Raw genomic sequence first — 15,382 nt, forward strand, 5'->3', positions numbered from 1 at the left:
AGATTCAGCCTCTAGCCTAGGAACTTCCATATGCTGTGGGTGCAGCCCTTAAAAAAAAAAAAAAAAACCTATTACTCTAATTTACTCTTGGAATATATTTCCCCTCAGATGAACTCAATGTATATAGTCTATTTTATTTATTTAAACAGCAGTCCTAAATTTTACTTATATTATACATCCATCATTATTCTGGATCACTCCCAGAACCTCACTCCAACTTTGTCCTCTGTATGTTAGAGGTCTGCGTCTTTCTCAATCTAATCTACAGTATCAGTAAGGAGACCTTGTGTCCCAGCTTTCTTAGGACAAGTCTCATTTACACCTAATGTTGCATATTTGATAGCCCCTGCCTCCCTTTCACTTCAAAATAGTCCCAGTTCATGGAGTTCCCATTGTGGCAGAGTAGAAACAAACCTGACTAGTATCCATGAGGAGGTGGGTTCAATCCCTGGCCTTGCTCCATGGCTTAAGGATCCAGCATCGCTGAGAGCTGTGGTGTAGGTGGCAGATGTGGCTCAGATCCCACATTGCTCTGGTTGTAGTGTAGGCTGGCAGCTGTATCTCCAATTACCCTAGCCTGGGAACTTCCAAATCCTGCAAGTGCAGCCCTAAAAAGCAAAAAGCAAAAAAAAAAAAAAAAAAAGAAATAGTCCAGTTTATAAAATAATTTATATGGTCACTCAATGTAAAAAGAACATGAGAGCCAGAAGTATAGCCTTTGTAATGTTTGCCACTGTCAAACTTTTTGACCTGATTAGGAAACTTAAATAAGAACTACTTATGGTTTTCTCATGAACCTATATCAGTTTTTAGTTACTTAACAGGAATCATCTATTAACACTACTTACATTTCATTCCTATTGATAAAGATCTCAAATTTTTATTTATTTTTTAAATTATTTATTTATTTATTTTTGCTTTTTAGGGATGCACCCGCAGCATATGGAGATTCCCAGGCTGGGGGTCAAATAGGAGCTACAGCTACCAACCTACTCCACAGCCACAGCAATGCCAGATCCTTAACCCACTGAGTGAGCCCAGGGATTGAACCCACAACCTCATGTTCCTAGTTGGACTCATTTCCACTGTGCCACAATGGGAACTCCAAGATCTCAAACTTTTAATGCATTTAAAAAAAAATCTTACAAATAATATTCTCTTGATAACAAAGAGAAAAAAAAAAAACACTTTTCTCTTACACCTAAATAATGTGATACTTTTTTTTTTTTTGGATTAACTTGAGAAGTTTCTGCTATAGAATGTAGGAAAATCAATAACCTCTTCTATGCTTCTTTCACTTAACAAATACCGAGGAACAATATGTGACAGTTATTCTGCTGAGCACTTTTTGGGGGTTAGTGTAAGAAGGGAGTGGTGAGAGAGAAGAAATTTTAAATGACATGTAGGAACTTCCAGTTACAAATCTTGTTTAAATGACATTAGAGGAGACCAATGTAGACAAGGGATGCCAGGAAACCTTGGAAAAGGGAAAGCCAACAAAGGAATAGTATTGACAAAATGACTAGAAGAAGCTGACATCTCCGTGCTTGCAGGGTGGGATAAGAAGAAATAAGCTATTCCTCACAGAATTCAAGTATAGAGGCAACAGGAAGTAATTAGACCACATGTTTCAGTAAAATGAGAATTTATATAAAGAAAGGGGAAGAAATGACAATGCAAAAAAAAAAAAGGGGGGGACCTGAAGCAGGGAAGCACAAAGGAAAATCTCAGGGGATGACAGCTTGCATTAGGCCAAAGAATGGGCACTCAGGTTGCTGCAGGGGACAGAGAACTTCAGGAGAGAGTTCCACAGAGTGAAAAGACAAAGGAACTGATGGAGTGTTTGGAATTGTGTTTGAGCATTTGAAAAACTTATTAGACTTGATAGATCTGAGGAAGCATTTTTAAAACTTAGTAAAATAATTCCTGGAGTTCATGGCACAGGGGAAACAAATCTGACTAGGAACCATGAGGTTGCGGGTTCAATCCCCAGCCTCACTCAGAGGGTTAAGGATCTGGCATTGCAGTGAGCTATGGCGTGGGTCGCAGACATGGCTTGGATCTGACATTGCTGTGGCTGTAGCTGTGGCCTGCAGCTGTAGCTCCAATTAGACCGCTAGCCTGGGAACCTCCATATGTGGTGGGTGTGGCCCTAAAAAGCAAAAAAAGAAGAAGAAAAGAAAAAAAATAACTCCCACTGTTCATAGGAGCACTATTTAAATAGCCAAGACATGGAAACAACCCAAGTGCCCATCAATAGACAATTGGTCTAAGAAAAGACACTCATACACTGGAATATTATTCAGCCATAAAAAAGAATGAAATATTGCTATCTGCAGCAAAATGGATGGACCTAGACATTTTTATACTTAGTGAGGTAAGTCACATAGGAAAAACAAATATATTATGATATCACTTATATGTGAAATCTAAAAATAATACAAATGAATCTATACACAAAACAGAAACATACAACGTAAAAAACAAACTTGTGGTTACCAAAGGAGATAAGGAAGGGGGGAGGGATAAATTAGGATTAACAGATACCAACTACTGTATATAAATATATAAGCAACAAGGATGTACTATATAGAACAGAGAATTACAGCTATGATTTTGTAATAATCTATAATGGAATATAATCTGCAAAAATACTGACTCATTATGCTGTATACCTCAAACTAACAAAATATTGTAGATCAACTATACTTCCAGAATTAAAGGAAGAAGAAGGCATGGTTCTATAGAATAAACCTAAACTAGAATTTAGGAAGCATGAATGGCTGTGCTAGCTCCACAACTGTAGGGTTGTAACATCTTGTGCAAGTCTTTCTGATCCTCAGTTTACCTCACCTATAATCCAAGGAAACTAAAGTAGGTGATCCTTATGCTTCTAAACCTAAAATCTATTATTTGCATAGTAGTATTCAAAGCATTTCTATAGGTATCAATTTTATTTCAGTATTACCACATTCAACAAGTTTGTAATGAGCATCTTCTATGTGCCAAATAATGCTCTGGATGCTTGGGATGCATCAATGAACAAACCAGATGCATCAATGAACAAACCAGATGCATCAATGAACAAACCAGATGCATCAATGAACAAACCAGAGCCATGCGGAGGAGCCTGGGAGCGCCCCCCCACCGCCATGTGTGAACCTCAGGGTCCCCATGTGCACACACTGTCAGATTGTGTGACTGTGGGTCAGCGACCCCAGCAGGACAGACAGGGATGAGCGGTCACAAACCAGATGAAGACTCTTACTTTCAAGGGACTTACATTTCAACTCATATCTTGTGAAATAAATGTTATTTATGTTTTACATAGGAAGAGAGTTTTAAAATAGATGTAAAGAACTGCCTAGATAAGTTAGTAGTAAGCAAAGTTAGGATTCAGGCTCAGGGCTTCTGATTCACAGAATGTGTTCTTTCCACACAATACACATCATAAAGGACATAATTCAACTGGGAAACAATTGAGGAAAATATAAGCTGCTGTTAACTGAGATGACTATTAGATAATGTCATCATATGTTCTTATTGGGGTCTTTGATGATGCCAATGATTTTTTTTAAAGAAATGAAAACTCTAATGGCACTAAATAAGGAATAGGTCTTATAAAACAGATGGCTTAGCAGATGGTAGATTGCTCCTTTTCTTCTTGGCACCTCCTGCTGAAATAATGTGACATGCAGGATGGTGAGGTATGTTTGACTTCTTAGGTCTTAACTAGTAGATATTTCTGGAACAGATGCTGCTTCCTTACCCTGAGCTCAACAAATTCACAAGTACAATCTGCAGCATTTCCTTTTCTGCCACTCTTCTTATATTGTGTCCAGTTTTATTACACTCTAATTAAAATATTTTATATTGAAATATGGACTAAAATGAGTCAAGAGTTTCAGGGTAAGTAACTCAGAACAATCCTGTGATTGTTCCCAATAAGAAGAATGGCAGTCACAATTTTGGGTAATTCAATATTTCATTAAATATACCTTTGGAGCAACAGAATGTATTAGGTGAAATAATATGCAGGTCACTGGGTACTATGGGAGGTTTAAGGATGATGAGATGTGATCTTGGTCTTCAAGGATTTCACAGTATAGGAGGCATTTAAATAAGCATACCAATCATTAAAATGCAGGGCAGAATGTAACTGCTATAAGGGTAGCTCAAAGAGTGAGTTGGTAATTTTGGGGAAGAGGATCTCACCTCTTGGTTGGACTTCGATGGGCTGGAGCAAGATAGAGTTAGGGTGAAAGAACATGCTAAAGTCAGACTTTGCAGGATGATGAGATTTCTGTAACTAGAAATAATAGGGAGGGCTTTCCAGAAGCATGGGCTTAAAGTGTGGAGGTGCGAATATTTATAGGGAAGTTATTAACTTTGACAAGAGCATATAACTTTGACTGGATTATGATGGCTGGGTAAATCAAGGCAAGCTATCTGAGCTTAGAACATCTTATAATAGGGAAATATTGAAGGATATCCTGCAAGAAGATAACATGATCTATGCTTTGTTTTAGCAAGATTATTTTCTTAGGAGTTGGGTTGGATTATAGGAGAGAGAAACAAAAGGCAGTGGGACCAATTAGGTGTTCTTATTATAGCCCAGAGAAGAGATAATGAGGGTCTAAAGTAGATCTGGTACTTGTTAGAGGAAGAAAGCAATGAAGAGGAGAGATATTGACATATTCACTATAATTTCCCCATCAAGAGGGGAAAAGTCTGTATCTCTTGTTAATAACTGCAAACTAAGTCCTGATCAAGGTTACTAGGGACATTAACAAAATTGCTAACTAAAATAGAAGCCCTAGGGTTGATTAAATTTCTTTCCCCTAATTTCATAAATTTCTAGAGAATTTTTATATTTTTTACATACATCCAAATGATTTTACGGTCTCTTCAGAATTGATTTATTATTTAAGTAAAACCTAAAAGGTAGAAACCTAAAGCAGAATTCAAAATTGACTTTAAAAGATTTCATATTATGTAACATAAGGTACCCTCTGATTCTTCACTGTGATTATATATGAGCATACAGTATCATAAAAAGCAGCTTTATCAAATATTAATAGATTTTCCTCTAACCAATTTCTATCCAACATAATTAATAATATATCTAAAATAAATTGAATTTCTTATAGTATGTGTCATCCAAGGGTTTTTTTTTTAAGCAAATCTTTATCTTTTAGAACTAAATCTGTCAGTAAAAGCAAAGACATAAATAAAAATTGTGCATGGAATGATACATAATGGATTTCGATATGGAAAAGAATTCTTTTCAGAGTTCTGATAAAACACCATGGAATGGCTCCAGGCTAAGTTCCCCTGGGTCACACATAAAGGCCGAGAGTGGTCTGCTATTGCCTAGAGTCTATGGAAGGATTAAAACAGGCCCATATGCTACTAAATCATGTTCCAGTCCATCCCAAAACTTCCAGTCCACCACATAGAAAGATCTGTTTTTGCAGCTCTGAGCTTCAACCACCACAAATAATGTTATTTCATACCCTAGGTGCTAATCAAATATAATTATTCACTCTTCAGGACACCATCCTGAATTCCCCACAAAATCCTTCTCACATTTTCACTGCAAAGTACTCTTTCCCAACTCTAAGCCCAGACAGCACTTTATCTGACCTATGTTTTATGTCTGCCATTTTCAAACTTCTTAATATTATTTTAAGCATAGGTTATCTCCCCCATAATATAGTAAGTTCCCCAAGGGCAGAGTCAAAGTATCATTTTCACAACCTTATGGTAGGCTGAGCTCATGCCACAAAAACACAGAAGAGTTGCTGATAAAGAAATGTCTAAGCTTCCGCTTCACAAAGAGCACTCCATTAGTCCCTAAAAAATTAAGAAATAGCTGAAAGATTCTTTAAAACTTATCAACTTTGTTATGTAAAACTGGATGAAAACTGGGCCTCAGTGTCAATTAACGTTGCTCAGATCTGTCTCAGGCTGAATTAACATTTCTCAAGGAGGATCAGGAATGTGGTTTATCATGCTATTCTTCCTTCCCACCTCATCATCCTTTCCCCTACCCTAGGCCCCCATTAGAGTTTTTTAGAATAAGTAGTACAATATTGGCAAAATATTTTCTTTTTCACATACTGAAGTTTCCTTTTTAGATGATCTTGTTTTTCCTTTTTTAGCTTGTCTTTCCCTGCCTTTATCAAAATAACCCTTCCCTTTTATAAAGATCTCTACCCTCATGGGGAACAGCTATTATATTTTGAACTATAAATGGAAAAATAATGTTATTATATTGCATTATGGAGCTTCTGCTGAAATTGCTGTTTCTCAGGAATTGAACGTACACTGGGACTCTTGTCTCTTCACAGTGGCTATTGTACTAATCCTGGTAAAGTGCTATAGGCTTCCTTCTCACCCATTTTAAATCTGTTTGCATAACACATTATGTTTAGTGTCTTGAGTCTAGTGTAATTACATTGAAATTGCTAGATGATGTGGACTGCCACCATTGAGTTTCCTAGAGACTCTGACCCAAGGCCTTTAATTTGCTTGCCAGTTTCTCTCTTACTCATGCCTTTGACCAAAATGAGGACTAATAACAAAGAGGAGTATCTAAGCCCTCTTTACATGATGAATTTAGTGTGCATAGGTGACACGATGTTAAAATAATAAAATCAAAATTAGAAATACAAAAAAAAAAAAATTAAGTCTGGCTAAGGCCAAGGGTTACCTAATCCAGCATCTGTTCTCCCTCATGGATAATTACATCACTAAGAAAATATTCAAGGTTTAGGAAATGTCCTTCAGAGCTTGAACCCAGTTCAGAGTTGTTGAGACCTTATTTAGTTCCAATGGTTAGCTGAAGTTTCAAATTATCTATAGTATTCATACACAACCTTGTCATTTCTATGGGACCTCTCTCTACATTGATAAAATATTTCAGCTATGTATTCATTTTGTGTCAAAATGTTCCCATGAAAGGCATTAGAGTAGGCATAGTTCCATTTTAAAGTTGAAGAAATGACAAAACAAAGCATTAAATAACACAACAATTACTAACATAGGTAAGTAACAATAGCGCTGAACAGCTAGGCAGGGCTGTACTCATGTGCTAACTTAACATTTGTTTTTATTTAAAACCTTAAGATAGTTTCACCTTCTTCTGTGGCTCTGACTTTTGACTATGCTAAAAAGCATAGTAGTGCAGAATATATATTTATTAAGAGAATGGGCTCTGAAGCTAGATTACCTAGGTTTAAATCGTAGCCTGCTACTTATTGGCCCTGGGAGCTTAGGCAACTGTCTTATGTTTCCATGCCTCAATTACCCCTCTGTCAAATTAGAATAACAACATATTTTTTTGTAAGTTTGTTGTGAAGAGTTAATATGTATAAGATCCATATGTGATGTATATGAAGTCCTTAAACATTGCCTGACACATAGGACACCTTTTTTTCTAATAGACCTAGCTTTACATTAGGCAATTCATTTAAATATTAATGATAGAGGCTATCTGATTTGGTAACTTCTGGCCCTTATTTCTAGCCAGTTGTTAAAAAACTGAATTTCCTATTATTGGGGAGGTGAAGAGGATTTAGGCCTTTGCTAATTTCAGCCATGCCTATGTAACTCCGGCATCATCTAAGTTCACAAGCCTTTGAGTTTTATATAAAATCAGAAAGACTATCCTTTACCCTAAATACTATGTGAAGTTCAATAACTTCTGCTAATTCTCACCGACATCTCCAAATCTCTGATTCTTCAGATCCCTGATCTCAGTTCCTGTAGCTATCCTTTTTCCTTTTTTTTTTTTTTTTTTTTCTTGCTCTATACCAAACCCAATGTAGGAATCTGCCTGATTTCCTTGATCACTGGAGTACTCCTTCTCCAAAATCCTCAGTCAAGATACATTTCTATAGTAGTCTTGAATGAAGGTTTGGGCTTACATTGGTGTGTTGTACATACTACTGTTACAGGCTTCAAGTCCCCTAGAAGATTAAACCCAAAAGCCTCTGGCCATGTCTCATTGTAATGCCCCTTGCCCCAACCAGGGCTGCTTTTTCCCTCCTAGGGAAGGAATGCTACCCATTCCTCACCCTGCCTCTATAAACCTGCTCCTCATGCAAATAAGATAACCTGCCTGGTTATCTTCAAATATGCCTCATATAGAGATCAAATAACACTCAGTTCTTACAGGAAGGGGCTGGGGCAGGAGAAATTGGGTATCCACTCAGGTCCACATAGTGGGGCTATAAATACAGTTGTAAAGCAAGGCAGGCCGTCTTTTTTTTTTTAACCCCCGCAGGCGCGCACCCATGTTCTCTCTCTTTCTCTCTCTCTCTCTGAAAATCTATTTTTGCTTTAACAAATTTGTAAAATGCCCATCATTTCAATGCTTTGCTATGGCAGGGCAGGGACAGAGGAAACTGCAATTCTATCATTCTGGAACAAATTCTATCATTACTGTGCTCAGTGAACCATGTCCCCTGAAGTTGTATACTAAGGGGATTTACATGGAACAACATAAACAATTTCAAGTGGAATATTAGTCTCATATAGTCTTGGACATTATTAGCTACCCGAAGGCTGGAATGTCCCACGTCCTTCAGAGCCTGTAGCCTCTTGCCACCTGATTTGGCAGCCCAACACAGACACCTTTATCAGCCTCCTCTCCTTCCTCTTTTTTCACTCAAATACACCCAGATATCCCCTATTCATTTCTTATTCATGCTTTACCTGAGGGCATCACCTTTTACCTGACAAAGCAGTTTATGAAGGTATTTTTCTAAACAAGGTACTTCCCTTCACAATAGGAATCCTGATATCAGTTAATAAAATATTATTTTCTGTTATATTTTATAATATATTTTTATCACCACAAAAATATGGATCAAATATATACTTAATTCAATCTATTTCACAAATATTTATTGAGCTCTGAGTAGTGGTTTTTAAGAAATCCAGAGGAGTGAATCCTACCCTGGAGAGATTTAGCTCTTTTCAGTCACAAGGGATAAATGATATAAGAGACATCAAGATGAAGTGCTTTGAGCATTTAGATGTAGATTAACCCCATCTGAATAGGCCCTGGGAAAAGTTTTTAAGAGTTACTAATTCTGTATTCAATTTTGAAATGGCTGGTTTTAAGTCAGTGAAACTGGACAGACTCTTTCACAATACAAGGGAGAGTACTTAAAGGATGTGTTTCTTTCAGCAATTTCACTAACTTAAAACTTTGAACTTTACACTTGGAGTAATATCAGATGGTTTATAAAGAACTGAAGTTTTGCTGTCTATAAATTCCACGTCATTCCTAGGCCACTTTAAGTATGTAACTAATGAAATATATACATACATATATATATATATGTTAAGAAAAAAGATACATATACATTCAAGGAAGTTGTTAACTTATAAAATCATAAAAATTATTAAAAATGGAAATGTATAATTGTTTCATATTTGATTAGGTAATTTGATTTTTTTCATTGTTTTGGTAAAAGAATGATCAAAATGATATGATTCTGCTAAATTAAGAGGATAACAAGAGGGGAAAACAACTCTCTATAATCAAGTTTAAGTAGAGAACAATGACCTGTGATTATAAGGCAAAAAAGATGGAGACATGGGAAGCACTCACTATAAAGGAAATCAGGTCATTAATCTTCTGACTATTGAAATAATATAGCCAAGTGAGTTATCTAACTGATAACAGTTCTATACAGATGTCAAAAAGGAGACTTTTAGATATTAGATTCACTTTTTTCCCCACGTTATCAGTTATTGGCTTTTAGGGTCTACTTTTCAATGCAGAAGATTTTAGAGATAGAAGGGATTTTAAGAGGTAAATTTCTCCCTAAGAAGAGGCACCCCTGTTTCTACAAATCTATCTGGTGGTAAAATAGCATAAATGCATTTTCAACACTAAGTAAATGTTTATTAAATGCCCACCTTGTAACAGCACTTACTAGGAGTTGGTTGGATTTTAGGAAACCAGATAGCGCCCACCTTCCTAGAGCTCATTGTTTAGTAAAGAAGGGTCTACTTTCAGACTAAGCAACCCTGTTTCTTTTCTGAATGACTCTAAAAATTATAAAAAAAAAAAATTCTATATTTAACTAAAATCTGCCTCCTTAAAACTCTTTTCCAAGTTATACCTTCTGGAATCATGAAAAATAAATAAAATATTTCTAAAATTTTATCCTACAGGCAGAAGAGACCTTTGAAAGATTAATTCATCAAAGTCACTTCTTAAAAAAAATATCAATAGGACAGAGCCAAATATAGAATTCTGCAGCCTACCATTTGTAAATTCTTAGTTAAAATCATTTTTCACATACCAAAAAAAAAACATTTACAGAAGCATGTTCATTGGCAATGCCATCTGCCTCTACAAGGATTAAGTCACTAGCCACTGAAGCTGCTGATCTTCACTTCTCAGAAGGAGATCAGGAATAAGGCACTCTGTGCTCTGGGAAAAACTGGCAGGATAGGACTTTAGTTAGATATTTTCAGGAGATTTTATGAGCCCAAATTCTTGCATTTCTCATATTCAGAAAAGTACTAAAATCATTAATGGTGACATCTGCTCCTCATGACTAGCAGCAAGCTTCTGCCAAAATGTATGCTTGAATGCACATACTCCTAAAATCACATATAACACTGACCTTCCCCCATATTTCAAAGCAGTTCCTCAGAGCTATCTGAGATCCTATCTCCTGGGCTATAGTCTTAATTTTTCCCCAAATAAAACCTAACTCACAACTCTCACATTGTGCTTTTTTTTTTTTTTCAGTTGACAGTGATAAAGAAAAAAAATACTGAAATATAAAATAGTAAAAAAGAAAGGTTAAGGAAGATGGCACGTTCCATTTCATGCAATATTATGCAAACATTTGACTCTTATTTAACCGTCTGCATAAGAGTATATAATATAGGGACTTTCATAAAGTAGAACATTAAGTGAGAGAAAAATTCTAGAGATACCAAATACCTGCATATTGAACACATGAATCTATCTCTACCCCCTCACAAAAATCCCACTACATGCCAGTAAAGTAATTTTAATACCTTTAAAGTAAATCTTGGAAATGTTTAAACTAATGCCAAAAGTACAAAGAATATGGGAAAGAAGAAGACAGGAGACAGGAAACAACAAAAATAAAATTTTGAATTTGCAAAGTAACCAATATAAAGGAACAAAAAGATATGGCTGAAGGAGCCACAACATGGCTGATTTACATTGTATAATCCCAGAAAGACTCAGAAACTCAAAAGAGTACTAAAGGTAGGGGTAAAGGTGGGACCAAAAACAGAAGGATTAGTTAGAATCTACATATATGTATACACACATATTTACTTTTATTTCCTTTTTTAAAAAAAGGAAAGAAAAGCCAGAAAAAAAGGAAAGAAATACCTTCAAAATTCTGAAGAAAAAAAATATTCCCTATCTAGACTTCCATGCCCAGAAATAATTAGTCAAGAGCGAAAGCAAAATAAGGATATTTTAAGACATATAAAATGTATGTCTCAAAAAGCATAATTTCCATGAATTATTTCTCAGAAACCTACAGAATATATTCCACCAAAACAAGGGAATAAAACCACAAATAGGAAAATGTGAAATTCAGAAAAAAAAAAAGATCTCATTCAGGAAAAGGTGAAGGTAAGCTTCAGAACAACTATAAAGGAAAGAAAAGTCCCAACATCAGCTAAGCATCTGGCACAGAGGTCAGATGGCTTCAGGTAAGTCACCAAGATATGTCACTCAAATATTTCACCAAGAAAACAATGAAACTGAGGAAATGGTTTATGTGTCTAAATAAATTGATAAGCAATTTACTTAATGACAGGCACATTCAAAGTTAAGCAAACAAAAAAGATCTTAACTGCAAATAAAAAATTTCACCAGAAAGGAAATAATGATAATGATATGGAAGAACAGGGTTACAAAAAGCATTTGTATAATCATCATATAATGTAGATGTTAAATATTTATTTAACCAAAAGTTTGTTACATAACAATATGAGAGAAAACAAAGTAGATGTGGATAGATATCTAAGCGGGGGGAAGTGTGAGGGGTAAAAGCTGAAGTGAGAGCTAATTCTCATCTTCCATGATAGGAAGTCAACAGATCTAGAAAATTATGTCATCGTAGAAGAATATGCTATTGTAAATACAAAAGTAAATTCCAAAAGAAACAGCTAATACAGTCAAAAGTAGTTTCTTCTGGGGTTGGAAAAAATAAGACAAAGGACTAGTCATTTTCATTGTAGGTCTTGAAGAACAATATAGTAAAATCTTTTTACAATAAATGGCATTTGCACGTTTTTATTTAAAAAAATTAAATGTCAGAGTTCCTGTCGTGGCATAGTGGAAACAAATCCAACTAGGAACCATGAGGTTGTGGGTTCAATCCCTGCCCTTGCTCAGTGGATTAAGGCATTGCCATGAGGTGTGGTATAGGTCACAGATGTGGCTCGGATTTGGCATTGCTATAGCTGTGGCATAGGCCACCAGCTACAGCTCCAATTAGACCCCTTGCCTGGGAACCTCCATAGCCACAAGTGCGGCCCTGAAAAGACAAAAAGACAAAAAAATTAAAAATTAAAAAAAATTTTAAAATTACATGTAAAAATGACCTCAAAATCCATTTTTATAATAGTCTTAAACTAAAGGCAAGAAATATACACAAATATAAATACAGTTTAGATCATTTGTTTTGTATACTTTTCTGGGTTATTCAGATTTTCTTTCATGAATATATATTATTGAAATAATAAAAAACTTAAATAAAAGGAACCAAATTGAGCACAATTTGTTCATTGAAAACCTGATGTTTCTTAATATTTAATATATTATTTCTACGTATACAATAATCTACTCTTTAATTATCTTTCAGATTCTTCTAGGAGTTGTTAAATTCATTATTCTATTCCTACAAGATGTATTCCTTCACTCACATCTAAAACACACACACACACACACACCCATTTCACAATTGAAAGAGTTGTTATCCATTTCTGCATCCTGTTCATACCCACTCTATGGGGCCCTTTAAAATCAACAATAACTGGCCTGTAACTATAAGTTCTTCCATACTCCAGAATTCAGTTTAATTAAGGCTAAACAATTAAACTTAAAACAATGATGCATGCTCTTATTTACCTTTTTATGGTAGTATGGTATTTACACTATATTTTCTACTCTAAAGATTCACCTTTTTATTAGGAAAAATATGTAAATGTTCATGTATTTTCACCATGATTATATAAATTTCTGTGAGATTTGAATACTTTCTTTCAAATTAATTTTAGATTATTAGCAAAATACTGTTTATGAAGAGGAGAAATTTTTTTAAAAAAAGTTGTCTTAGCTTGTAAATCAACTATAATTCAATAAAGCTTTAAAAAATGGGGAAAAAAGTTCTGTCTTATCTAAGGCCTTAAAATATACATTTCTATACTCTATTTCACATGCACTAGCTTATAACTCCTCCCATCACCACTATCTGAACTCAGACTCTCAACAATGCTCCTCTGGATCACTGAAATAAACTAAAATCGGTCTCCTGGAAGCATAACTCTCCCAGACTTCAAACAGTATTACAAAGCTACAGTTATCAAAACATTGTGGTACTGGTACAAAAACAGACATACACACCAAAAGAACAGAATAGAGAACTCAGAAATTTTTTTTTTTTTTTTTTTTGCTTTTTAGGGCTGCACCCACAGCTTATGGAGGTTCCCAGACTAGGGGTCTAATAGGAGATACAGCTGCAGGCCTATGCCACAGCCACAGCAACACCAGATCTGAGCCACGTCTGCTAACTACCCATATCTCACAACAGTTCCAGATCCTTAACCTGCTGAGCAAGGCCAGGGATCAAACCCACAACCTCATGGTTCCCAGTCAGATTCGTTTCTGCTGAGCCACAACAGGAACTCTGAGAATCCAGACATCTGGCCAATTAATCTTTGACAAAGGAGGCAAGAATCTAAAATGGGAAAAAGACAGTATCTTTAGCAAGTGATGCTGGGAAAACTGGACAGCAGCATGTAAATCAATGAAGCTAGAACACACGCTCACACCATTCCCAAAATAAACTCAAAATGGCTTAAAGACTTAAACATAAGACAAGATACCACAAAACTTCTAAAAGACAACCTAGGCAAAATGCTCTCTGACACAAACTGTACAAGTGTTTCCATAGGTCAGTCTCCAGAAGCAATAGAAATAAAAGCAAAAATAAACCAATGGGACCTAATCAAATTAAGAGCTTTTGCACAGCAAAGGAACCCATAAGAAAAAACAAAGTGACAGCCTTTGGAATGGGAGAAAATAGTTGCAAACAATGCAAGCAACACAGGCTTAATCTCCAAAATAACACAAACAACTTACATAACTCAACAGCAAAAAAACAACCCAATTGAAAAATGGGCCAAAGACCTAAGTAGATATTCCTCCAAAGGAGACATGCAGCTGGCCAACAGACATGTGAAAAAATGCTCAACATCACTAATTATTAGAGAAGTGCAAGTCAAAACTACAGTGAGGTACCACCTCACACCAGTCAAAATGGCCATAATTAGAAAGTCTACAAATAACAAATGCTGGAGAAGGCGTGGAGAAAAGGGAACCCTCCTTCACTGTTGGTGGGAATGTAAAGTGATACAACCACTATGGAAAACAGTTTGGAGGTACCTCAGAAAACTAAATATAGAAATACCATATGATCCAGAAATCCCACTCCTGGGCATATATCCAGACAAAAATTCCATTCGAAAAGACACATTCACCCCTACATTCACTGAAGCATTATTCACAATATCCAAGACATACAAACAACCTAAATGTCCAATGACAGATGAATGGATTAAGAAGACATGGTACATGTACACAATGAAATACTATGCAGCCATAAAAAAGAATCAAATGATGCCATTCGCAACAAAATGGATGCAACTAGAGCTACTCATACTAAGTAAAGTAAGTCAGAAAGACAAATACCATATGATTTCAGTTTATTTGTTGAATTTAAAATAATATGTACCTATCTGTAGAATAGAAACAGTCTCACAGACATGGAAACCAGACTTGTGGTTGCCAAGAGGGAGGAGGAAGAAGTGGGATATACTGAAAGTCTGGGATTAATAGATGCAAACCATTACATTTAGAATGGATAAACAATGAGGGCCTGCTGTATAGCTCTGTATCTAATCACTTGTTATAGAACATGATGGAAGATAATGTGAGAAGATTATGTATATATGTATAACTGGGTTACTTTGCTATGCAGAAGGAATTGATAAAACATTATAAATCAACAAAAAATTTTTAAAAATCTGGTGTTCTGAGTGCCAAGATTTCCCTTTCTGAGCTATTATCTGGTTTGGG

The 15,382-nt window shown here is 35.6% G+C and overlaps 1 long non-coding RNA gene across 2 annotated transcripts in view; it reads right to left on the reverse strand.

The window, feature by feature from the left end:
• Nucleotides 1-15,382, reverse strand: part of LOC102167959 — a 441,888-nt gene that overhangs the window by 341,470 nt on the left and 85,036 nt on the right. The gene's annotated exons all lie outside the window — the stretch shown is intronic.

Source organism: Sus scrofa, chromosome 13 (assembly GCF_000003025.6).
Source record: "Sus scrofa isolate TJ Tabasco breed Duroc chromosome 13, Sscrofa11.1, whole genome shotgun sequence".
Taxonomy (NCBI): domain Eukaryota; kingdom Metazoa; phylum Chordata; class Mammalia; order Artiodactyla; family Suidae; genus Sus; species Sus scrofa.